This window comes from Rhinatrema bivittatum, chromosome 1 (genome assembly GCF_901001135.1).
Source record: "Rhinatrema bivittatum chromosome 1, aRhiBiv1.1, whole genome shotgun sequence".
In the NCBI taxonomy this organism is placed as follows: Eukaryota; Metazoa; Chordata; class Amphibia; order Gymnophiona; family Rhinatrematidae; genus Rhinatrema; species Rhinatrema bivittatum.
This window is the reverse complement of record NC_042615.1, coordinates 408682879-408710122: the sequence shown is the minus strand read 5'-3', so window position 1 is coordinate 408710122 and position 27244 is coordinate 408682879. Positions and strand designations below refer to the sequence as shown.

Here is a 27244-nt window from a genome sequence, read left to right as displayed (position 1 = left end):
AAAAATCACTTATAGCTTTACTAGATTTTCAAACTCAGTTTTGAACATTTGCTAGCTTAAAAATCAACCATGATAAATCTGAGGTCATCGATGTGAGCGGTAATATACGCTCAATGTGGCAGGGCTGTTTTCCTCTCAAATGGGTCACCAAATCTATGCGATATGTGGGCATTAAAATTCCGGTGAATCTAGATACTTTCTCTACAGTAAATATCTCACCTCTTCTTCAGTGTATCGATAGGTCACTTAAACTATGGCAGAGTCTCCCACTATCATTGATGGGCAAAATACAGCTTATTAAAATGATAATCCTCCCGAAATGGTTATATGTCCTTCAGATGGCCCCTATATGGCTTTCCAGTCGGGACTGTAAAAAGGTAGAACGGTTGATAAGAATTTTTTGTGGAAAGGGAGGAGAGCAAAAATATCCATGAAAACCCTTATGAGACCTATGAAGGAAGGAGGTTTGGGATGTCCTAACTGGAGACTATATAATCTTTCATGCCTACTGCATTATCTTAGGGATTGGTTCATGGGGACCTCTCACTATACCCCCTTTGGTGTATCTCACTGAATGGTACAAAGTTTTTTCATTAAATCAATTTTTACAGATAGATCACAAATTATTATTTATTTATTTATTTATTTTTAATTTTTATATACCGGAATTCCTGTATGCAATACAAATCATTCCGGTTTACAAGTAACGAAAAGGTTGCCCTGGTCTGGGAGGTTAGACCGGGGTTTTGTACTACCAGATTTCCTACAGCAGCACATTCTTTTCACATTCTGCAGAGTTGCCTGGACACATTTTTGTAAGCGGGTGGGCCACCCTTACAAGCTTTCACCTCTGTTAAAAATTACTGATAAATTACTTTTTTCACCTGGGATAGGAAATTCAGTATTTCACAGATGGAAAGACAAAGGCCTGCCCTTTATCCACAAACTTTTCTCTCCACAATCAGGTAAATTGTGCAGTTTCCAAGATTTGCAACATCTGTTTCTGCTGCCCTCTAAGGACATTTTTGCTTATATGCATCTATGTCATTTTGTGAAATGTCATATGCTTGCCTTTCAACTCTCCAAAGCCACTAATATCCTTACCACCATAGTTGTGGGCAAGAGGACAGATAGACCCTTTATTTCTGAGTTTTTGAAAAAGTTGCGAAAGTTATCATTTGTATAACAAGTGGCAATCCTGGTCAGAGTTTTGATTATCATTTTCTGATTTTGAAGCATGTTTTTCAGATATTTTTCTTTGTTCTGGAAATGTCTTGCTTAGGGAAACACAATACAAATTTCTTAGACACTTTTTCTGCTCACCAGAAAAAGCATTTCAAGCCCATCTCACTCCATCTAATGTTTGCAATAAATATAAATAAGCAGTAGGTGCTTATTTCTATTGTTTCTGGAGCTGTTCCTTGATACGAAGATTCTGGAAATAGATTCAGCAGTGTTGTTCTGGCCTAATAGCAGAAGATCTCCTGAAAGACCCCAATTTCTGGCTATTTGGATGTGATTATGGAGCATCTTTGGGAGGCCTCAGAGGAGCTCATAGTTTCATGCTGAAAGCAAGTCTAATGGGGGAAAAGGCAATATGTTGCACTCGAGGGTGGACCCTTGTCCTGGAGCTGTGGAGAACGGCTCCCTGGTAGGGATCAGGAAGCACCTGCCCCCAGGGAGTGGAGCACTGGAGGAGACAGAGGCTTGGATGAGCTTCACCACTGGAAGCTCGAGGTCCCCCCAGGTGGAGCCCGTAGGGACCCGGGCCACTTGGACTTAGGTGGGCCTTACAGGGTCTCCTGGAGAGGTAGTAGACAGGCGTGCCCACGGACAGCAAGGGAGCGCGGTCGGACTCGAGACTGTAGGTCATATGGAGCAAGGAGCACCAGAATAGCTTAGGCAATGACGAGGCAAGGGACAGAGCCAGAATCAGGAGACGTGGTCAATCAGGCAGAGGTCAGAATCCGAGGGTCAGTCCGAGGAGTAGTCAATGAGGCAGAGGTCAGGTTCCGGAGGTCAGACGAGGTCACAAGGCAGGCAGAGGTCAGGATGTAGGCAGCAGAGAGGAAGGTCAAGAAACAGGCTGTGGTCAGTACCAGAGAGACAGTCCGAGGGTACTACCTGGGAGACGAACAGACAAACGCGGGAACAGTGGAACGCTGGAACAGTAGGATGCAGGAACAAGGCTGGAACAGTAGGATCCTGGAACAAGGCTGGAACGAGACTGGAACAAGGTTGGAACAAGGCTTAGAACACAGTGACAATTTAGCACACAATAATGCTGACCCGATTGCCAAGGCAAGGAAGTGTAGGCAGGAACTTCCTTAAGTAGTTCATTCAATCAGAGTGCGCCACTGAGCTAGGACCCGCCCCTGGCCCTACAAGAGGCCGGGCAGTCCGCGCGCACGTAGGGACGTGGTCAATGCCACGGGAGACGCCGAACTCTGGCGTGAGGCCTGGTGCGCAGTGGAAGGCCCAGCAACCACCACCATGGGATGCAGAGGCCTGGAGGAGCTCACGGCCACCGCTGGGGAGGCCAACCCGTGACCTGCAGAGGAGCCAGAGAGGTGAGCATGCCCATGCGCGTACCGGACGCGGACAGGGCGTGCAATACAATACTTGCTCGATGGGTGGAGGAACAGGGATCTCATATAGCTCATTGGTTTCAGAAAATGCTATCTCTGTTTACTTTTGAACATTTGATAGCCAAGTTGAGTTCCCCTAAAAAATATGCAGACATGCTTTCTATATGGTTCAACTTCCAGAATTACCTATCTCTGGAAATCTCAGTTATAGAGAGTTTTTACTATCTGTTTTTACTAGATCTTACTATTAACTCTGGTAAGGGGCAATTGAAGATGGCTTAACACAAGTTTTTATAAATAAGGGTTAAGAAACTCTGGAAGAAACATGCCTCACTGCAGGCGCACGCTTGTTATTTTAGGAATGCAGGGGGCAGTTTACAGCTCATCATAGTTGGTTGATACCTGGTTAATAACCGGTGCTAGATATTGAAGGACTGTACCCTGCCATTTAAAACAGTGTTATTATACAAAGAGCTTATTAAATATCTCTTCTGACAGCGATGTATATTGCCATACAATCTTCATGTACCTTGTCCCAGGGATGGGAGGGAGAGAAGTTAATAAAGCAGTTAATAGAACAGTTAGCAAGAAAATGTGTTAATAGAACAGTCAACAAGAATTTGGGATATGCAAACATTCTTGTGGCAATGCTCTTTTGTTGATGTTATACTTGATATTGTTCAATATGATTTTCTGAATCTATATTTCTTATAAAATCTAATAAATATGTTTGAAAAAAAAATGAAAGTAGCAACTGCAAAGGTTAAGGGATAGATTTTAAAAGGTGTGTGTGCGCTCCAGGAATCACGCACACATGGACCCACAGATTTTATAACATGCACACACCAGCATGCACATGTTATAAAATCAGTGGATCACACGCACATGCACAATGGGTTTTATAATCCACACACGCATGTGCATGCGGCGTGTGCAGGGGTGCCAAATTTTGCGTAAGTACATATGGCGACGCAATTGGGCCTCCCCCAGAACCTTACCAGTCTGCTCCAGTTAAGGAGAAGACTGGGAGGGGAATTCCCTACCCCCCCTACCTAGCCTTCCTTCCCTTTCACATTTCCACCCCGACCCCTAATACCTACCTAGCTACCCCAAATTTTTTAATTTTTTTACTTACTGCTCCTCAGGAGCAGAAGCAACAAAGTGCGCTGGCCAGTGCATGCTTCACTGGGACAGCACACAATAGCGCTACCCTGGCCTGCCCCTCCCCACCCAGACCCTGCCCCCCAGCCCGGCCCTCTGAAGAGGCCTGGCACTTGTGTGCAAAGTTTATGCACATGGCTGGGCCTGTTTGAAAATGCACGCGGTGCACCCAAGACCCGGCCGCGTATATAAACCCAGGTTTTACGCGCACAGGCCTTTGAAAATTTGGCCGTAACAGTTTAGCTCAGGCATGGATGTTGTTTAAAACTCAGAACAGATGTATTCCCTGCATTAGAAAAGGGTGAAAAGAAGGCTAAACAACTTCTGGCATGGTTGAAAGGTTAGGTGAGAGAGGTTATAATATCTTTCAAAAAATGGAAAAGGGATCTGAAAGAAGAAAACAGGAAACAGCATAAGCACTGGCAAATCAGATGCAAAGCATTGATAAGGAAGGCAAAGAGAGCATTTAAAAAGAAGCTTGCCATGGAAGCAAAATCTCATAATAAAAACGTTTTCAGGTATATTTGAGGTAAAAAGCCTGCGAGGGAGTCAGTTGGACCATTAGATGATCAAGAGGTAAAAGGAGCACTTAGGGATGACAAAGCCATAGTAGAGAGACCTAAATTCATTCTTTGCTTCAGTATTCACTGAGATTCACCTGGATCTCTCCCCCCCTCATCAATCTGAACTGTGGCTTCAGCGGAAGATGTCCTGCCCCCCCGGTCCCAAAAAGTAGTTTGGAAGATGGTCTATAAGACCCAGGAAGCTGGTAAAAAATGTAGATTTGTCATTTTAGTTGTAGGAGTGAGTTTATTACGGAGATCAAAATTTGAACAATTCACATATAGATAATTCAAATCGCCTGACTCTGGCCAAGTTTTGCCTACAATATGGGCTGCATTACTGGCTACAAAAAATACACAATAATTTTAATTATATATACAATAGTATATTTTATATACTTTTAATAGACTTATAAACCCTACACAAACTATTTTTATAAACATTCATATTTAAAACATATCTTTATTACTATGCTATGCAAAAATAAGAAGTAAAATCAAAAATAATATTTATATTTTTAAAAAATAGATATTAAGAAGACATGGAAATCTCACAAATGATTAAATATGGAACATATCAATGGAAAACAGCTGTGAGCATAAATGGCCAGAAAGAATAACGAACAATTGTTTGCATGCATTAACAAAAAAACATAATATCTGTTAGCATAGTCCATTAAAGACTGAAAAAGTAGACAGAAAAAGATAAACAGGGAAAAAAGAAAAATAAGAAAGAAGGAGAGGGTGTTGTTCTATTCATAATAAATATGGAGGAGATATCTTTTTTTAGAAATCGGATTGCAATATGCCGAGAGCTTTCATTTCTGTACCTGTGTAAATTCCTTAATACATTGGTTCTATAGAAGAATAATAGTGTTTAGTTAATACTGAGAAAGTGATGTTAAGTTTGGGGCAGATTTTAAAAGCCCTTTGCGCGTAGGGCCTATATTCAAAAGGCCCGGTGGCGCGCGTAAAGCCCTGGGGTGTGGGCGTGGCATGGGCGGGGGCCGGAGACTCCAGGCACAGTGGCCATTTACCGCTGTGCCCGGGATCGCGCTCCGTCACTCAGCTTGCACGCGCAACCTGCGCCTGCCCAAGGCAGGCGTAACTTGTAAGTTAATTTTTTTAGGGGGGGTTTAGCTTAGGGCTGGGGGGCGGGAGAGTTAGGGGAAGGGAAGGTGGTGTGGGGGGGTAGGGAAGTTCCCTCCGAGGACTGGGAGTGAACTGTGGAAGGCAGCGTGGCTCGGCGTGCGCAAGGTGCACCCCCTTGCGCGCTCTGACCCTGGATTTTATAACATGCGCGCGCCTGCCCGAGACCTGATAAAAATGTCAGTCGGTGGAGTGTGTTGGGAGGGTCTGGGAAGTAAATAAATTTGGCATTGTGTGGGGGGTGTGAGGAGGGTGGTTTTGTGTGTGTTGGGAGGCTGTGGGAAGTAAATCAATTTGGCATGTGTGTGGGGGGTGTGAGGAGGGTGGTGGGTGTATTTTATCTGTAAAGGAAATAGTTATCTTCCAGCGAAAAAAGTGCGCGAATGTGTTAAAATGGAAGTGAAACGTGGAACTGGACTTGCAAAATGATTAGTGTAGTGTGTGTTAGTTAGTGTAAGGTGTAACAGATGGCGCTTACGTCCAGCAGATGTCGCTGTTTTCTAGAAAAAATCTTTAAACCTATTTTACCTGTCACAGGCGTGACATATCTGTAATGTAAGTACAGAAGAACCTTCCTGTATGCGAAATGAAGATTGTGTCCAAATTTGAAAGCAATCGGTTCAGTGGTTTCGGAGATTAGTGATTTTGTCCAAACTATTTAACATTTTTATTTATATAGATTTAAGCAATGCATAATGTACAACTTGTTTAATGGACAACCATTATTGAAATATGTAATTGATTTAATTGAAAACTCCAGAAAATATTGCTACTATTTCAGTAAGCTCCCCTAAAAACAGCTTAGGGCTAGATTCATCAAACTATTGCATGCAATAGTTAGAGGGGTATGTTTTTTGGTAATAGCCTATTTATTACAATGTACACTATCTTAGCGCTTTGCATAGGTAGTACCACAGAGTGTGATAACTTTTTTGCATTTTGCGTTAATACCACAATTCCTACCTACCACTACTGGAGGGGGAACTCTCCTATAGGAGGCCCACCTAGTAATTCGAGGTGAGGTTTAGGAAGTAGTGTAGGGTTTAGGGGCTACTTTGAAATGCAGAGTGAGGCGCATGAACAGAACAGTACATTCTTGTGAAGATTTGATGACTTTCGGAGTGAGTAAACTCACACAAAGATAAGATTTGTATAATGTTCTCTCAAGATGTTACCCAGGTTGAGAGTCCATCAAGCTAGGTGCACACCACTTTATTTGTCAATTTTTGGGTTAATTCTCTTCTCCTTTAATATGTTCATTTCAACTATCATTGGTCTAAGTCGGTATGGAGATCTGCATCCCAAACATCATTTTTCCAGACCCAGATGTGACCTCATATATATCCCATTACAAGCCACTCAGAGTCCTGTGATCGCCAACACTTTCTCTATAGATTTAGTTAATGCTCGTTCTATTTCTAAGAAAGCTCCTATAATTTATGATTTACTTGCCGATTCTAAACCTAATTGTTTATGCATTACTGAATCATGGACTCTTAACAGTGATGTTTCCCTATTAAATGTATGTTGCCCCCCGAATTATACATGCCATCATTTTCCTCATACCTATGGTAGAGACAGGGGACTCGTTAATTTTTACAAATGCATAAGAACATAAGAGCATGCCATACTGGGTCAGACCAAGTGTCCATCAAGCCCAGCATCCTATCTCCAATAGTGGCCAACCCAGGCCATAATAACCTGGCAGGTACCCAAAAACTAAGTCTATCCCATGTCACTGTTGCAAGTAATAGCAGTGTCAATTTTCTAAGTCAACTTAATCAATAGCAGGTAATGGACCTCTCCTCCAAGAACTTGTTACGCTCGGGCTGTGTTCTGGTGTTGTGAACACCACCCAGAAGGGTGGCTCCAGGTGGAGAGAGATAGGGATGGCTGGGAGCAGTGTCAAAATCCAGGCTGGGTCAAGGCAGGCAACAGGGTCAGAGTCCAGGCTGGGTCAGGGCACCTAGTAGTAAGACAGAGAGCCTGAAGGCCACACACACACACACGCACGGCAAGGCAGAAAGCCCAAAGGCCACACACACGCACGGCAAGGCAGAGAGCCCGAAGGCCACACACACAGCAGGGCAGCAGGCCAGGAGGCCCCACACGCACACAGTAGGACAGCGGACCCGAAGGCCTCACTCACACGGCAGAGCAGAGGGCCCGGAGGCCTAACTCACACGGCTGGGCAGAGGGCCCAAGGACCGCACGCGCAGTAAGCAAGGCAAGGCAGGGCAGAAGGCCCGAAGACCACACACAACGTAAGGCAAGGCAAAGCAGGGTAGAAGGCCCGAAGGCCACACACAGCACAAGACAAGGCAAAGCAGGATAGAAGGCCCAAAGGCCACACACAGCGCAAGGCAAAGCAGGGTAGAAGGTCCGAAGGCCACACAAAGTGCAAGGCAAGGCAAAGCAGGGTAGAAGGCCCGAAGGCCACACACAGTGCAAGGCAAGGCAAAGCAGGATAGAAGGCCCGAAGGCCACACACAGCGCAAGGCAAGGCAAAGCAAGGTCCAAGACCACACGCACAGCAAGCAAGGAAGGCTAGAGCAGGCGAGCTCGATGCCGAAACAGCGAGGGAACTGCCAGGCAGGGTTATAAGGGGAAGTCCAGAACATAGAGAAAACAAGGAAGATGGACTGGGCCAGTCAGGAGAGCCTGCTCTTGAGGGACCCCTGGTGGTGAGGCGGTTGCACAGCAGCCATAGCCGTAACAGAACTAATCCAATCCTTTCTTAAACCCAGCTACACTAACTGCACTAACCACATCCCCTGGCAACAAATTCCAGAGTTTAATTGTGTGTTGAGTGATAAAGAACTTTCTCCGATTAGTTTTAAATGTGCCACATGCTAAGTTCATGTTAGTCCTTCTATTATCCGAAAGACTAAATAACCGATTCACATCTACATATTCTAGACCTCTTATGATTTTAAACACCTCTATCATATCCCTCCTCAGCCGTCTCTTCTCCAAGCAGAACAGTCCTAATCTCTTTAGTCTTTCCTCATAGGGGAGCTGTTCCATCCCCCTTTATCATTTTGGTCACCCTTCCCTGTACCTTCTCCATCACAACTATATATTTTTTGAGATGCGGCGACCAGAATTGCACACAGCATTCAAAGTGCGGTCTCACCATGGAGCGATACAGAGGCATTATGACATTTTCCGTTTTATTCACCATTCCTTTTCTAATAATTCCCAACATTCTGTTTGCTTTTTTGACTGCCGCACATTGAACGTTCACATTTTCTGTTTCTCAGCCTACATTACCACAACCATTTGAAGTACTGCTACTTAGCCGTTAAGACTTTAACCTCTGTCTGGTTTATTGCCCTCCTGGACTATTAGCTCAAAACTGTTCTCCGCTTATTGAATATTTAGCTACATCTCTCCCATACCCTGAAAAAAATATCATTATAGGTGATTTTAATTTGCATGTTGATCAGATTCCTCTGTCCCACGCTACTGAACACGTCTTTAGATTGGCATCAATATGTCACTGTACCAACTCACAAAGCTGGTAATATTTTAGATTTATTTTTTCTTAACTCTTGATCCTTTTATTGTGATTCTTCTATGATTCCCACTACCGCCATTCCTTGGTCTGATCACTATCTAATTAATATTTGAATTAAATGTAATTCTTTTTCTGCCAAACCTTCAGAAACCACATGAATACATTCTTAAACAAAAAAATGCTGATCCACTAATCTTCAAAGATACATTTCTTCCTTTGAACTCTGATATGTCTAATACCGATACAATCAGACCGTTTCATTAAAAAGTGCGGGAGAGCCGGTGCTCCGTGTTGAGTGCCTGCTCTCCTGACGCGGCCAGGCATCTCTGCTGGGCATGCGATTTTGTATTTAAATTAGGGCCCGCGCTAATAAAGAGGCGGCTGTTAGTGGGTCCGACAACCGACACTTAATTTTATTGCCATCGGTTTTCGAACACGCTGACAGCCATGGGCAGATTTTTTATTTCCATGAACTTTTAATTTTTTTTTTATTTTTGGGGCTTCCGACTTAATATCGCTATGATATTAAGTCAGAGGGTGTACAGAAAAGCATTTTTTTCTGCTTTTCTGTACCAATCCTGTCTATGGTTAACGCCTGCCTTTGGGCAAGCGTTAATTTCTGAGAGTAAAATGTGCGGCTTGACTGCACATTTTGGGGTAGATTTTAAAACGCCTATGCGTGTAAATTTGGAGGATTTACGCACAACGGGCCTTCAAAAAAGGGGCAGTCCAGGGGGTGGCGCAGAGCTAGAGGTCTCTGGCAAAACAGCCATTTACCACTGTGCTGGGGGATCACGTGCCAGCAGGATATCGGCGTACGCAACCTACGTCTGCCCCAAGGCAGGCGCAAACAGTAAGTTAAAGGAATGGGGGGGTTAGAATAGGGCTAGGGGGCGGGAAGGTTAGGGGAAGGGGTAGGAAGAATAGAGTAGGGTGAAGGGAAGTTCTTCACAGGCCGCTCCTAAATTGGAGCAGCCTGTGAAGGAACAGGATGCACTACTGTCCACCCTCTTGCACGCGCTGACCCCTGATTTTATAACATGCGCGCACCTGCGCATGCATATTATAAAATCAGGTGTCCATGTGTGGCGCCGGGTAGGGCGCACACATGGACGCCCGCGCGCAAGTTCTTAAAATCTATTCCTTTACTTTCAGTATCTCGGGTGACTAACTAAAAGGCTCATCAACATGCATTTGCATGTGATGAGCGCTGTTAGTTTTCGCGAGTTTGGCCGTGCGTTTTCAAGGCACTATTATTTCTTACAGTATAAGGGGTAATAGACGCACGTTGAAAAACGCAGGGCCAAACGGGTGCTAAATGGTGCGCTCGGCTGAGCGCACCATACCGAATTGGCCTGCGTATGGTTATTACATGGGATACAGCATTAACCCACACCATGAATAAGATTGCTCCTGTTCAAAAACTTTCTCATATCAGAACCTCATATGCCCCCTGGTATACCCACACCTTGGCCTTACAGAAAAGATGACTTTGAAAGCGAGAATATGCTTGAAAAAAAACAAAGAACAAAATTAACTTAAATCTTTTTCATCTCTTTGATCTATCGTACACTGATTAATACAGCAAAGAAATCCTACTATTCAACCATATTTTACAAGCCAATAATAATCCCAAAGTCCTTTTCAATATTGTTAAATCGATTACTAGACAAAACAATGCAATATGCAACTACCCCAAAGCTAGTCCTTCCCATGAACTACGTGATTCCTTTAAAAATAATTGTGAATTAAAGATTCAAAATATAATTAGTACTTTTTTTGATTCTATACCAAACATACCCAATGTTCCTCCAATTCATATTTGGGAAAGTTTCAAAAGCATAGCTAGCACAGAAATTATTCATATTATATAAGAAATTAAGGCCTGAATTGTCTATCTTTGCACTGGTTTGTGAATCCCGGCACTAACGGGGGCCGGGAGTGCAAAGCAGGGGTAGCGCCTGCAAAAGCCAGCAGCGATCGCACCACCGCGGTGTTATTGCTACCGGCTTTCACACCCAATAGCACCATAGTAAAAGGTGGTGCTATTGGGCGCACTACTGGCACTGATAAGGGGTCTTACCTTATCACCACCAGCAAAGTTTCTGCAGCGTCTGCCCCGAAGCCGCCCCGACTCCTCCTTTTCCGGTACCGACGCCGCCCCAACTCCGCCCCGGTCTAGCTATCAGGTGCGATAGGGATAGAAAATAACCCCCTAAGTCATCTACTTATCCATTCTCTCCTTGCTCCACTGTTTTGCTTAAACTCATTAAGAATGATATCACCCTGCCTATTGCTCATATTGTTAACTCATCCTTATCCTTGGGGACTTTTCTTCTTTAAAAACTGCCATAATCACTCTCAATACCAAAGAATTCCGCTAACACTAGTCCTGACTATAAAAACTTTCTATCTCTGCCTTACCATTTTTATCAAAAATCATTGAATCCGTAGTCTTAAAACAACTTACTGACTATCTTGAACAACATTCCATCCTCGATCAGTATCGATTTGGATTCAGACCCAACCACAGTACTGAAACACTTCGTCTATCCAGTACTGGCATCATACTCTGCGGTTTTGATTCTGGTACCTCTTACATTTCTATTTTTCTCAATCTTTTCACTGCTTTCAATACTATTAATCATGAAATTTTACTATCGTGACTTTTCTGCATTGGTCTGTCTGGTACAGTTTATTTCTGGTTCAAATCGTACTTGTTAAACCAAACTCAGCAAATTCACATAAATTCTGCCATCTCCTCTTGGTGTCCATTAAACACTGGATTACCCCAAGAGTAGTCTCTGTCTGCAGCATTGTTCAATATATGCATCACAAGCCTTATGTTCTTATGTTCTCTGACATGTCAATTACTTTCCACATTAGGAGTTTCTTACCGAATATGCACAGATGATATTCAGTTTTTCTTTCCTACATGGCAGGATTGGAACTCCACACTAAAATTCATTACACTCTGTTTATTCTCAGTTAAATCATGGTTATTGCACAGTAAAGTGAGTTTAAATGTATCTAAAACTGAAATAATGATTTTTGGCAGCCCTCCTTTTGACAATATTCCAAATCATATCTCATTAGATAACATAAACATAAATGTCTCTAATACTGTATGTAATCTAGTGATTCTAAATTAAACATGCACTCTCACATTCAATCTGCCTCGGAGGATCACGTGATGTGGTAGCCGGAAGGATGTGCTTTCTTCTGGCTCCAGCCTCGCCCCGCCAATCGCGTTACATCGGACCGCGGAGCAATTGAGCACAGCGATTTTAACTACAGCAGGGGATAGAGTGCATGCCGGTGGCTCAGAATCGGGGGAAATCGCGGACCCTTATGACCTCTAAAGGCACGAAAAAAGAGAAAGAAAAAGTGCCCGCTCCCGAAAATAAAATGGCGGCCGCAACAGAGGGTGAGTCTCCCTCCCCCCTCGCCCCGCTCACGATCGCCGAGATTAAAGAGGCAGTCCGGGAGGCGTTGGAAGAGAAGCTGTCTTTGATCACTGCTCAGCTGGGGGAGGTGAGGGATTCGCTGGCAGCGCTGCCCCCCCCCCCCGCTTAGAAACAGCAGAAGCCAGGATATCGGGGCTGGAGGAGGCTGTGGAGGTGGCACAAAGCAAAATGGTGGCTGGAGACAAAAATATTCAGGCCCTGCAGATGAAAGTCGAAGAGCTGGAAAATAGAGCGCGTCGTGACAATTTAAGATTCCTGGGTTTTCCAGAAGCGGTAGAGGAATGCTCTCTGTGTTCCCTCCTGGAAACCTGGCTCCCAGAGGTGCTTGCACTGCCTCATCTGCAGGGTATGCTGGTAGTGGAGCGGGCACACAGACTAGGGGCACGTGCGTCGTCGTCAGGGCGCCCCAGATTAGAGATCGCAAAAATATTAAATTCCGCTCATAAGGCAGAGCTTTGGCGGGCATCAAGATCCAAGCGGGAGTTACATTACCAATCACATCCCATCAGAATATTTCAGGACTTCTCAGCGTCAGTGTCGGAAGCCAGGCGGGGTTTCTCACCAGTGTGCTCTGATCTGCACAATCGTGGTATTAAGTTCGCACTCTTGTTCCCAGCCCGCTTGAAGATATGGCACCAAGATCAGGTCCATACATTTGACACTGTGGAGACAGCACGGAAATTTGTGGACTCGCTACACCCATGATTTTTTTTCTCTCCTTTCTCAATTTTTACTCTTTCAAGCTCCCTTTGAGGTCCGGGGTCTGGCTTGGGCTGATGTGTGGGTCCGGCATGAGGTAAGACCGAGGGTTCTGGCGAACCCAGGATACCTGGATGGTTTCCACAGAAAAATACATTCTGTTTATGGAGTTCTCATTTCTAAGCATTGGCTGGGGTTTTTTTTTTTTAACTTTTTTCTGTACTCACATCAATATTGGTAAAGGGGTGGGGAATTCCTTTTACAGCATAATATTTGGTCTCTGGATATATAAGTACTGACTCATTGAACTTATGATGATCTCCTTTACTGTTTCGGGGAAATAATTTTTTTGGAATAGATCCGAGAGAAAGTGGGAATTTTGCAGTTTGTTTGTTTTTTTTTTTCAAGGCTTGATCTAGTTCGGTTGGCAGGCGCGGCATAACCCAGTGGACTGAGACTTAAACCAATGGTGTGCCATTTCTGTTTCGCTTCCCTGCATATTTTCCCAAGAAGTCACACATTCCTTGGCTGTGGACTTGGGGGGGGGGGGGTGGTTTAATTGTATTTTTTCTAACTAAGAACTGGATTCCAGAAGGGACATACCAGTATATCAACCTTGAAATATTACCTCTTATTACTGCATTTAATTGCAGTGCTTCAAAATCTGAGTTCCTGCGGCGAAGGATGGGTGCTACGGACCTCTGGGGAGATAGTCTTTAAGAGTGTTTTTGGAGACAATATGAGAGACCCATAGTTGGTTGTGTTTTTTTATGGCCTTTTTTTTAGTGGGGCCTGGTTATGTATTGCTGTTCTTTTTTCTATACTGTTTGTCTTTCGTTGTTAATATTGCAGGGAACCTGTGGGACACAGGAACACGGGGGGTTAGGTTGGTGTTTTGGGCTTTTTAAAGAGGGGTTTCATCATGGGAGGTTTGAAGTAGGGTAAAGTAGCAAGGTGGGGAGAAGGTGGGGTGAGGTACTGGACACATTAAACGTGATCTTCTGCTTCCTTCATGGAAGCCAGGGTGAGGGGAAAGAAGTGGAAGGGTCAGGAGAATAGGCTTGGAGCCTTGGGGAGGGGAAGGGAGGGGACGGGGGAAGGAAATTTGGTGGGGGGAGGGGCAGAGGTAGGGGGAGGGTTGGTACGAGGGGGATGAAAGGGGGGGGGATCACACAGAGGGGATGGGAACTTGAATTGCCAGATGTGGGAGATGTATACAAGTGCTATGTCTTCTTATTATGCATTGCTGTAAAATGTTTTGGCGCCTTGGAGATCATTGGGGGGAGACCTGGCTGGGGGGGCTTCCTGCCGAATTTTATTGTACTCTCTTTGCTGTATTTTCACTTTGCATTCTGCACTGAGTTATTCCACAAAATTTGTTTCTTGGAATGTTTGTGGGATAACTTCACCCATAAAGCACTCTAAAATACTTTCCCTGTTGAAGAAAAAATCAACGATGGTGGCTTACTTACAGGAGACACATCTCTCAGTGGTAGAGCATGCTAAGTTACGTCGAGACTGGGTGGGAGAGGTGCACAGTGCCTCGGCTACATTGAGGACCGCTGGTGTGGCCATTTTAATACATAAAATGCTTCCCATTAAAATTCACAGGGAGATAGTGGACCCTCAGGGTAGGTATCTCATCCTAATCACGGAGCTGTGGGGTAAGACAGTAGTCCTATGCAATGTGTATGTACCGAACACATATAGCCCAAAGTTTTTTCATGAACTAAATGCACATTTAATTCCATATTTAAATGAGATTTTGATAATCGGAGGTGACTTCAACACGGTACGGGATGCTGTCATGGATGCTTCGGCCACTCGGGTGAGGGAGCGGGGCATGGGCAGAGGTCCTCAATTGTTAGAACGCACACTTCATTTATTATACGCTTGGCGGCTACTTCATCCAGGGGAGCAGGATTTTACACATGTGTCGCATCTAATAAAGTGATCCGCGACACACCCGGTATTTTGGAAGGGTTTCGGGAATTTTATTCGGCTTTATACACTTCTGGTGGAGGGTCAGACGAGGCTAGTGCTGCGTATTGCTCCAAATTGCCCCTTCCTTCTTTGACATCAGCCCAACAGGAAATACTTAATCAACCCATAGAAGCAGAGGAGGTGGTCAAGGTGATAAAGGGTTTGCGTAAGTTCAAGACACCAGGCCCGGATGGTTACATGGCGGAATTTTTTAAAACGGTAGTAGATCAAGTAGCAAAACCCTTGGCAGCGACTTACACTGAACTGATTCAGGGTGGTTCATTTCCCCCTAACGACAATTTAGCATTAATTACTTTAATACCAAAAGCGGGGAAGGACCCTCTGCGGCCGGAGTCATATCATCCGATCTCATTGCTAAATGTAGATCATAAAATATTGGCCAAAATCTTGGCGGAGCGCTTGGCTACTATTTTACCATCACTAGTAGGCGACCATCAAGTTGGGTTTGTTCGACAAAGGTATGCTCTGGCTAATATCCGTCGGGTATTGATTGCTCAGACTATCTGTCGGCACACTGGACCAACCTCATTTAGTTATCAGTTTTGACGCAGAAAAAGCGTTTGATAGAGTAGAGTGGCAATATTTATTTTCTATATTGGGGCAAATGGGGTTCGATGGTTTTTTTCTCCAAGCGGTGAGGTTATTATATAGGGATCCACGTGCAATCATATGGGCGAATGGCGCACAATCGCAGCACAATCGCAGCCCTTTACTGTGACCAGAGGTACTAGGCAGGGTTGCCCGCTATCCCCATTATTATTTATCTTACAATTGGAACCACTACTATTAGCTATTCATCAAAATCGTATCATAAGAGGGGTGCGGTTTGGTTCCCGCATATTTAAAGCAGTTGCCTTTGCCGACGATCTGCTGGTTTTTATTACTGATCCCTTGAACTCCCTACCCCCTTTATTGACTACAATAGAGGAATTGGGACGGTTCTCGGGCCTCCGTCTGAATGAATCTAAATCCTCGGTTTTAGCTTACCCGCATACCCGCATACTCTTATAGCTAATTGGCCTGGATCTTTCCCCTTGCAATGGGCCGGCGATTCTTTATCCTATTTGGGAGTCACATTGCCCGCTGATCCTGAATGTGTATATCAGGCTAACATACCCCAGAAGCTACGGAGCACCATAGATAGGTTGGCTACTTGGAGCAAATTGCCTCTTTCCTTGGTGGGCCGGGTAAACCTGTTTAAAATGACTATTTTACCCCGCTGGCTTTATCTTCTTCAAAATCTCCCGTTGGTATTAAAGAATACGGACATTCAGCGGTTAGATAGCGCAATTCGGAAGTTTCTCTGGAGAGGGGGGAAAGCACGTATCCCATTAGCTTGGTTGAGATTGAGGTGGGGCAAGGGAGGGTTGGGAGTCCCTGACTTAGTTGCTTATAATACGGCTTGCAATTTAAGATTGGTCAGAGACTGGATCATGGCTACCTCTGCCCATGCCCCGTTCTATGCAGACGCTGCTTTGACATTTCCAGTAGCGCCGGCCTATGTTCTTCAATCTTTGGTGGCGTTCCTTCCGTCATTCTTGATGAAGACAGTGTTGATACACCCACTGAGACAGACTTGGTGACGACTGATGAAGCAATTAACATTACCTGCTCGGTGTGCCTATTTCCTCCCAGTAGTGGGGAATCTAGATTTCACTCCCGGTACTCAATCTTTACCTTTTAGGAGAAGGGAAGATAGAGGTATTACACACTTGGGACACTTGTGGACAACTACAGGGGACATCATTTCCTTTAAGGATTTTCAAGCTAACTACGGCTTTGGCATCACACATGCGTTTCCATTTATTCAAATCACACACTATTTACGAGCAATACCTACCACTTACAGGGATCCCTCAGTGTGCCATGCTTTAGATGATATATTTGGTTTTGCGAGGGCACGGGCCCCGTCTCTCTCTCAGTATTATAAAAAATTACAAAAAAGCATGGAAATGAATGTGTGTATAACATTGGAAACCCGTTGGAATAAGGACAGGGATTTTGTTCTTACCCAGGCTATTTTACAGACTTGCTTTCCTCGTGTAACCAGGATCTCAAATAATATATAGAGAGCTGCAATATAGATTTTTGAGTAGGGCTTATGTGTCGCCACAGGCTACTTTTCAACAAACTATAGCGTCCTCTTCTGACTGTCCCCTTTGTGGGAGTCATCAGGGGACTTTATCCCATGTTTTTTGGACATGTCCGGTAAGACAACGCTTCTGGCGCAAGGTTGCCGGTTATGTGGCAGAATTGCTGGATGTTGCAATTCCTATTACCCCATTGTGGTTGTTATTTGGGTGTATATCGCCGATTCGCATCCGCGATCCTGGTTCACGCATGCTCCTGCATAAAGGAAGTCTGGGGGGGAAGAGAGTGATTCTTTCAGTTTGGAGGTCTCCGGACAATCCATCATTTTGGGCTTGGAGGAATCTTTTTTTCTTTAACGCATCGGGCACATAGCCTTGTAGTTAATGATTAGCTTATCTAAGTTGAAGTTTTTTTTTGGGGGGAGTCATAAAACTCTGTGTAGGGGGGGGAAAGGGGGAAGTTTTTTTTTTGGGTTGTTGTATCAATGTACTGACAATCTGAGGAGGGACCAGAGTCAACCCCTCCTTAGTGTTGTATTTATATGATATAAACCTAATAAAATTGTTTAACCATAAAAAAAACATCATTCTACAAACTACATTTTTTAAAACATGTCTAGCAACTCTTAGATGATACCACCTTCCATACAGTTCTTCAGTCTTTAATATTAACAGGTTTAGATTACTGCAGTTCTCTTTATTCTGTTTTGTCTCAATCCGCATTCTGGCTGCTTTAACTGGTGCAAAATGCAGCTGCCTGTTTACTTTCTGGCACCAAGCTCCATGAACACATCTCTCCATAATTAAGCTCTGTAATTTGTTGCCAGAGAATATGTTGAAAGCTATTAGTATAGCTTTGCTTAAAAAAAAGTTTGGCAAGTTCCTGGTGGAAAAGTCCATTAACAATTAGTAAGGTAGAGTTGCAGAAATCCTCTGCTTATTCTTGGGATAAGCAGCTTGGAATCTATCTACCTTTTGAGATCTTGCCAAGTACTTGAGATCTAGCTTGGCCACTGTTGGAAACAGGATACTGGGCTTGATGGACCCTTGGTCTGACCTAGTATCACAAGCCTTATGTTCTTTTCTCACCAATTAAATTATCATTCTTCACTCAATTATACTGCATACAGCTAGGCACTCAGGTGTTCTTATTTAAAAGTTTAAATTAATCTTTGGGATGAAATCTTACGAACATATTTCCCTCGCTTTTATAGACTTCACTGGTTGCATTCTCAATGAAGATACTATTTATCATTCATAAATTACTTCACAATACAAAATGTTGCAACCTGCATAATGTCTTAAAATCATAAAGGTAATTTTAAAAGCCATGTGCAGATGCACATGTGTGCACATTTGCAGGTGTGTGAACATGGACATGTCAATTTTTAAACATAAACAAGTATTTGCTATCCGCGTGTACTTGTAGGCACAATTTCCTATTAACGTGTACATATGCCCTCAAATTGTTACGTGCCCCGCCCGCGGCCGTCCCGCACACGGGACCGCTCACCTTCATAGTTCCACAGCAGGTCCCGGGACGACCTCCCTTGCGGTAGTTGCCAGCCCTGTTAGGCCCCAGTGTCCCATGGCGCCAAGCGCCGGGCCTTCCACTGCGCGCCAGGCCCCACGCTAAGGTTCGGCATCCTCTGCCATGTTAGCCACGCCCATACGCGTGCGTGCGGACTGGCCAGACTCATGTAGGGCCAAGGGCGGGTCTTAGCTCCATAGCATCCCCTGATTGATCCCTCGATATAAAGAAGTTCCTGCCTCTGCTTCCTTGCCTTGATAATCGGGTTGGTTTGTTCTGAGATTGCCTCTGCGCTTGTTCCTGCTTGCTCCTAGTCTCGTTCCAGGATCCTTCTGTTCCAGTTCCGTTCCTGACTTGTTGCTGAATCCTGCTTGTTCCTGTGTTCATCTGTCCGTCTACCCAGGTAGTACCCTCGGACTGTCTTACTGGTACTGACCTCAGCTTGTTCCTGACTCGTCTGCCTGCCTGCCGCCTGCCTCAATGACCTCAGCTTGTTCCTGACTCGTCTGCCTGCCTGCCGCCTGCCTCAACAACCTCAGCTTGTTCCTGACTCGTCTGCCTGCCTGCTGCCTGCCTCAACGACCTCAGTTTGTTCCTGACTTTTCTGCCTGTCTGCCTCCTGCCTCGAGACCTCAGACTGCCTTTGACCTCATCTGACCTCCGGTGCCTGACCCCTGCTTCGCTGACCACTCCTCGGAATGACCTCTGGATCTTGACCTTTGCCTGCCTGACCTCGTCTCCAGATTCTGGCTCTGTTCCTCGCCTTGTCATCTCCAAATCTGTTCTAGTTCTCCTTGTACCAACCAGCCTCTGACTTTGAACCTGATCGCGCTCCCCCTGTGTCTGTGAGCACACCGGACTTTCATTCTCCTAGGAGACCCTGCGACCTAAGTCCAAGCGGCCCAGGTCCTTATGGGCTCCTCCTGGGGGTCCTCGGGCTTCCAGTGGGGAAGCTCTTCACAGCCTCTGTCTCCTCCAATGCTCTGCTGCCCTGGGGGCAGTTACCTCCTGTTCCCTTTCAGGAGACATTCCATCCCTGCCCCAGGACAAGGGTCCACCCCCGAGTGCAACAGGTTGCCAAGGCCATGGACTCGGTGGAGTGTCCTGCCTCCCGGTCCCTACCAGGACTGGCTGCCACAGTGAAACAACATCATCAAGCCTTAGAGACGCTGGCCTCTTCGGTAGAAGAACTGCGCTCTCAATTACAAGATACAGCAATGGCCAACTCGGTGGGCCTCTCGGCCACTATGCTTCCCAAAGCAACTTTGGCACTTCCTGCACTCCCAGGTATAACGGGGATCCACGCTCCTGTTGTAGCTTCCTTAATCAGTGCTTTATGCAGTTTGCGCTACAACCCTCGTTTTTGAAGGAGATCACCAAAGTCACCTTCATTCTGTCCTGGTTGGAAGGGAAGGCTCTGGCATGGGCCTCTCCCCTATGGGAACCTTCTGATCCCATCCTCTCCAAGTTATCTGACTTCATTGCTCTGTTTAAGCAGACCTTCGGAGACCCAGATCACATGGCCGTTGCTAGTCATAGCTTACTCCACCTCCGACAAGGGTCAAGGACCCTTTCCAAATACACGGTGGAGTTTCAGACCTTGGCCACAGAACTTGGGTGGCCAGAAGATTGCCTGCAAGCCATCTTCCTAGGTGGACTCTCCAGTGCTCTGAAAGACGAGCTCACTGTCCGTGAGACTCCCACGTCTCTAGAAAACGTGCTCCCTTGCCGGGAGGATTGATCATCACTTCTGGCAAAGACACCTAGCAGTAAAGGCTCCATGCCCTCCTACAGTACACTCCACAAGTGCACCCTACACTCCAGCAAAGACTCCGTTACCACCACCTTCCTCCACGGTAGAACCCATGGAAGTGAATCGAGGGCGATTGTCTCCGACTGAAAATTTATGTCGGCGAAAGGAGGGGCTCTGCCTTTACTGTGGCACTTCTGGACATCGTCTGCAGTTTTGCCCTGTCCGGGAAACTGCAAAGCCTGAGCCCGGTGGGGGTCCTGAGCTTGGGCGCAACTGATTTTGGCACTCAACTCTTGCTGCTTGTAACCCTGGGCATCAAGGCCCACACCTTTTCGATACCGGAGAGAGCGGTAGCTTCATTACGGACGACATCATCAAACTCTTGAAAATACCTCTCCAACCCCTAGAGGTGAGTCTATCTATATTGCCTCTATCCAGGGGGAACATCTTCCAGGTCTCATTACTTACCAGACAGTGGAGATCCATCTCACTGTAGGTACCCTCCATGAGCAAGAGATATCTTTCTACGTCCTAAAACGCTCTACTCATCCGTTAATCTTGGGGCTTCCCGGTATCCCCCATGATATCCATCTACCCTTCAAGGTTTACCTCCACAGTATTTTGACTTCATCGATGTGTTCTCCAGGCAGAAAGTGGATACCTTGCCTCCGTTACACAAGTTCAACTGTCCTATTGAACTTCTGCCGGGCACTACACCTCCCAAAGGCAGAACCTTTCCATTGTCCCAGCCTGAGACTCGGGCTATGTCGGAATGTATTAAAGAGAATCTAGAGAAAGGCTTTATCCATCCATCTGACTCCCTCGCAGTAGTGGGGTTCTTCTTTGTGAAGAAAAAGGATGGTGGACTATGTCCCTGTATTGATTACGGGGTCTCAATGTGATAACTCGCAAGGATCAATACCCGCTACCCCTCATTAACGAACTCTTTGATCGCCTTGAAGGGGCACAAATCTTTTCCAAACTGGACCTGAGAGGTGCGTACAATTTGTTACGCATCCAACCAGATGATATTTGAAAAACGGCGTTTAATACCAAAGATGGCCACTACGAATATGTGGTTATGCCTTTTGGGCTAAGTAATGCTCCAGCCGTCTTTCAGCGCCTCATGAATGAAATCTTCCGAGATCTCCTGTATAATTTTGTGGTCATCTACCTCGACGACATCCTGATCTTCTCTAAGGACATAGAATCTCACCGTGAACACGTCCGCATCGTCCTTCAATGTCTGAGAGAGAATCATTTATATATAAAACTAGAGAAATATCTGTTTGAGCGGAAGAGTTTACCCTTATTGGGATACATCAGCTCTGATCGTGGATTCTCAATGGACCCGGAAAAACTACAGGGAATCTGTGACTAGCCTCAGCCAGTAGTCTTCGGGTGTTACAACGCTTTCTAGGATTCACCAATTATTACCAAAGCTTCATTTCTAATTACTCTTCCATAGTTGCCCCACTCACTGCTATGACTAGAAAAGGGGCCAGTACCCGAGTTTGGACACCTAAAGCAATTGCTGCCTTCCAGAGAATTAAAGAAGCCTTCAGCTCTGGTCCCTGTCTCTTTCATCTGGATCCCAGATGTCCATTCGTCGTGGAGGTCGACACCTCAGCGATCGGTGCCGGAGCAAGCTAGTCCCTTGCTCATTTTACTCGCATACATTTTTCCCCATAGAACAACGTTACACTGTTAGTGACCACGAACTCCTTGCAGTCAAACTGGCGCTTCAGGAGTGGCGCCCCTGGTTGGAAGGGGTACAACATAAGTTTACCATCTTCACTGACTACAAGAACCTCGAACATCTCAAAGAGGCTCAACTGTTGAACCCCTGTCAGGCCTGTTGGGCCTTATTCTTCGAAATGTTTGACTTTAACCTTTGCTTTCGTCCTGGTTCCAAGAACTTGCACGCTGATGCACTGTCCAGATCATTCGAGCCTGAGGACATCCCGTAAGCTACTAGCTTCATTATTGACCCTGCTTGTATTTCCCTGGCCGCAACTACCACAGTCCCTGTAGAAAAGACTGTTGTTCCTCGCCGGTTATGTGAGCGCATCTTAAAATGAGCTCAAGACTCCAAACTAGCAGGCCACCCTGGTCAGGCCAGGACTCTGGAAATGCTGAGAAGGCATTATTGGTGGTCTACTATGGTGCAAGATTCACGAAACTATGTGGACTGATGTCCCACTTGCACTCAGCAAAAAAAACCACCAACGGGGAAGCCTTGGGGCTTGCTTCAGCCTCTCCCAGCACCTATCGAGCCTTGGCCCACCATTTTGACGGACTTTATTACCGATTTTCCTTCTTTCCAGAAAAACACGGTGATGTGGGTCGTCATCGACTGCTTCTCAAAAATGGGTCACTTTATCCCCTTGCCGGGCCTTCCTTCAGCCCCGGAACTTGCAAGGCTTTTCCTGAAGAACATCTTTCGCCTTCACAGACTCCCCAAGGAGATTATATCCAATCGGGGACCACAGTTTGCAGCCAAGTAAAAGACAGGAAACAGAGAGTAGGATTAAATGGACAATTTTCTCAGTGGAAGGGAGTAGGCAGTGGAGTGCCTCAGGGATCTATATTGGGGCCCTTACTTTTCAATATATTTATAAATGATCTGGAAAGAAATACGACGAGTGAGGTAATCAAATTTGCAGATGATACAAAATTGTTCAGAGTAGTTAAATCACAAGCAGATTGTGATAAATTGCAGGAAGACCTTGTAAGACTGGAAAATTGGGCATCCAAATGGCAGATGAAATTTAATGTGGATAAGTGCAAAGTGATGCATATAGGGAAAAATAACCCATGCTATAATTACACAATGTTAGGTTCCATATTAGGAGCTACCACCCAAGAAAGAGATCTAGGCATCATAATAGATAACACATTGAAATTGTCAGTTCAGTGTGCTGCGGCAGTCAAAAAAGCAAACAGAATGTTGGGAATTATTAGGAAGGGAATGGTGAATAAAACGGAAAATATCTTAATGTCTCCATATCGCTCCATGGTGAGACCCCACCTTGAATACTGTGTACAGTTCTGGTTGCCGCATCTCAAAAAAGATATAATTGCAATGGCGAAGGTACAGAGCAGGGCTACCAAAATGATAAGGGGAATGGAACAGCCCCCCTATGAGGAAAGAATAAAGAGGTTAGGACTTTTCAGCTTGGAGAAAAGACGGTTGAAGGGGGATATGATAGAGGTGTTTAAAATCATGAGAGGTCTAGAACAGGTAGATGTGAATCGGTTATTTAGTCTTTCAGATAATAGAAAGACTAGGGGCACTCCATAAAGTTAGCATGTGGCACATTTAAAACTAATTGGAGAAAGTTCTTCTTCACTCAATGCACAATTAAACTCTGGAATTTGTTGCCAGAGGACGTGCTTAGTTCAGTTAGTATTGCTAGTGTTTAAAAAAGAATTGGATAAGTTGTTGGAGGAGAAGTCCATTACCTGCTATTAATTAAGTTGACTTACAAAATAGCCACTGCTATTACCAACAACGGTAACATGAAATTGACTTAGTTTTTGGGTACTTGCCAGGTTCTTATGGCCTGGATTGGCCACTGTTGGAAATAGGCGGCTGGGCTTGATGGACCCTTGGTCTGACCCATTATGGCACGTTCTTAAGTACTGGCGTTCCTTGTGTCGAAAGTTCGACATTTCCCTGAGTTATACATCGGACTACCATCCACAGGCTAATGGGCAGGCCGAAAGGACCAATCGGACCTTGAAGACATTTCTACGCTCCTATATAAATGATCAACAAGATAATTGGTCAGATCTTCTCCCCTGTCGCAGCAGCCACTGATGTATCTCTGTTTGCAGTAGTCTTCGGACGGCAGCTCTGACTGCCTCTTCCTGTTCCTCTGACGCTTCCGTCTCCAGGGGCTCAATCCATCGCTCAAACCATTCGCCAAGTGTGGATCCGAGTAAAGGAGTGACTTACGCAAGCTGCTGAACGCGCCAAGAGCACTTCGGATCTTCACAGACGACCTGCTCCACTCTTTTGACCTGGCCAGAAAGTATGGCTGCGTGCTCGACACATTTGCCTGAGACTTCCCTCTCACCGTCTGGCTCCAAGGTACATAGGACCATTTCCAGTGATCCGAAGAGTGGGAGCTGTCTCATATCAACTCCAGCTACCTCGTTCATTGGGTATCCACAACACGTTTCACGTGTCCCCATTGAAGCCGTTGGTCCTCTCCTGGCCCTCTTGCAAAGACCCTCCCTCTTCGAAGACCTTCCCTGCTCCTCATGTCTCTGCAGAACCTGACACTTCTCTCCAGGTAAGAGAGGTCCTCGACATCCGGCGTCGCCGAGGCAAGTGGTAATACTTCCTAGCCTGGGAGGGCTAGGGGGCCGAGGGGAACTCGTGGGAACCATCCCAAAACATCCTTGATAAGGATCTCCTGAGGACTTTCCACAGGATGTACCCTGAGAAACCACAGCTGCGTAGGGGGGAGGCCTAGAAGGGGGGTTCTTTACATGCCCCACCTGCAATTGTCCTGCACATGAGACCGCTCACCTTCATAGTTCCACAGTGGGTCCTGGGATATCCTCCCTCGCGGTAGTTGCCAGCTCTGCTAGTCCCTGGCGTCCCGTGGCAGCGGTCGCTGGCCTTCCACGGCAACGCCAGGCCCCAACGCCGAGGTTTCGGCATTCTCTGCCATGTTAGCCATTCCCATACACCCGCGGACTGGGCCGGACTCATGTAGGGCCAAGGGCGTGTCTTAGTGCCGAGCGGCGTGCCCTGATTGATCCCTCGATATAAGGAAGTTCCTGTCTCTAGCTTCCTTGCCTTGGCAATCTGGTCGGTTTGTTCTGAGATTGCCTCTGCGCTTGTTTCCTGCTTGTTCCTAGTCTCGTTCCAGGATTCTTCTGTTCCAGTTCCGTTCCTGACTTGTTCCTGCATCCTGCTTGTTCCTGTGTTCGTCTGTTCGTCTACTCAGGTAGTACCCTCGGATTGTCTTACTGGTACTGACCTCAGCTTGTTCCTGACTCGTCTTTCTGACTGCCGCCTGCATCAATGATCTCAGCTTGTTCCTGATTCGTCTGCTTGCCTGCCACCTGCCTCGAAACCTCAAGCCTGCCTTTGGACCTCGTCTGACCTCCGGTGCCTGACTCCTGCTTTGCTGACCACTTCCTCGGACTGATCTCTGGATCTTGACCTTTGTCTGCCTGCCCTCGTCTCCAGAATCTGGCTCTGTTCCTTGCCTTGTCATCACCATCTCTGTTCTGGTTCTCCTTGTACCAACCAGCCTCTGACTTTGAACCCGATCGCGCTCCCCCTGTGTCCGTGGGCATGCCGGATTTTCACTTTCCTAGAAGACCCTGTGAGGCCCACATAAGTCCAAGCGGCCCGGGTCCCTACAGGCTCCTCCCGGGGGGATCTCGGGCTTCCAGTGGGGAAGCTCTTCACAGCCTCTGTTTCCTCCAGTGTTCCGCCCCCTGGTGGCAGTTACCTCCTGTTCCCTTTCAGGAGACATGCCATCCCTTTCCGAGGACAAGGTTCCAACCCTGAGCGCAACACAAATGCCACCTAGGGGGAATTTACTAGACATGTGTGCCAACACTAGAGCCCATTTTCCCAGTTCATACCCAGTTCACCCAGTTAACAAATCGACCTTCCTAACCCTCCTTGTTACTTTGCCTACTTTTTACCCTGTTAGGCCAGACTCCCTAAACCTTGCTAAGTAACCTATATTTTTTTATTTTATTACTTGCATGCCATTCATAACAGAAGTAGATTTACATTGTAGGGGATCCTGTCGCTCACTGTGCATGTAAATAGATACGTGCAGAAATCATGCCTCAGACCCGGTCTGACCATTCCCCACCCCATTTCCTGCACAGCCCATGCCCACACTCCACCTCTTTTCCATAACAAAGTTTTGTGCGCACAACGGGAGATACGCATGTTGTTGTGGGCCTTTTAAAATATATACACACGTGTCTGATACACTTGTGTCTCCTAGTTTTGGCACATACATGGCTTTTAAAATAGACCAGACATTATTCACTAGTTTGTTGTGTTCAGCGAGTACTCATATACCTGACATGCCCTGAATGGGTCACTATAAGTTACAAATGACACACCCCAGAACTATCTCTTTTATTGACCCAGTATTGTGGAATGCTCTCCCAGTGGAACTGAGTAAAGTAGAAGACATTAAAGGTTTTCAGGAAACAAGTAAAAGCCTTTTATTTTAATGGTTTACAACTGGTTTTATTTATTTTACTGTGATGACTTTTTAAATTTGGATGAATATTTTACATATGTTTTCTTACAACTTCAGTGTAATTTTATTAGTGTTAAATGTGATCCTCTTTGAACCTAATGTTGGAAGGTGCGGAATATAAGTATGTGTAAATAAATAAAATGGTTATATTAAAATCGGCAAATGGGCATACCTTGGTGCATGTGCACCGACACGAGGCCAGGTATGCAGCCATTTTATTACTTTTGTGCACATATATGCACATGTTAGAAAATAGCCTAGGTGCATGCACATGTATGCCCAATTTTAAATAGGCATGAGCACAGACACAAATCCCACTTCTACAGTGTAAGTCAGAGGATTTTGAAAGGGGCATGCACTCAAACCATTACCAGTTTTACCAGTTCATCTAGTTAACAGCTAGGTCCTCCAATCCCTCCTGGTTTGATAATCTATAATCTCCTCAATTACCCCAGACCCTTTAAA

The 27244-nt window shown here is 45.6% G+C and overlaps 1 protein-coding gene across 1 annotated transcript in view; it reads left to right on the top strand.

Moving 5' to 3' along the window:
- DNAH6 (dynein axonemal heavy chain 6) overlaps window positions 1-27244 on the top strand; it is a 3261518-nt gene that overhangs the window by 1322017 nt on the left and 1912257 nt on the right.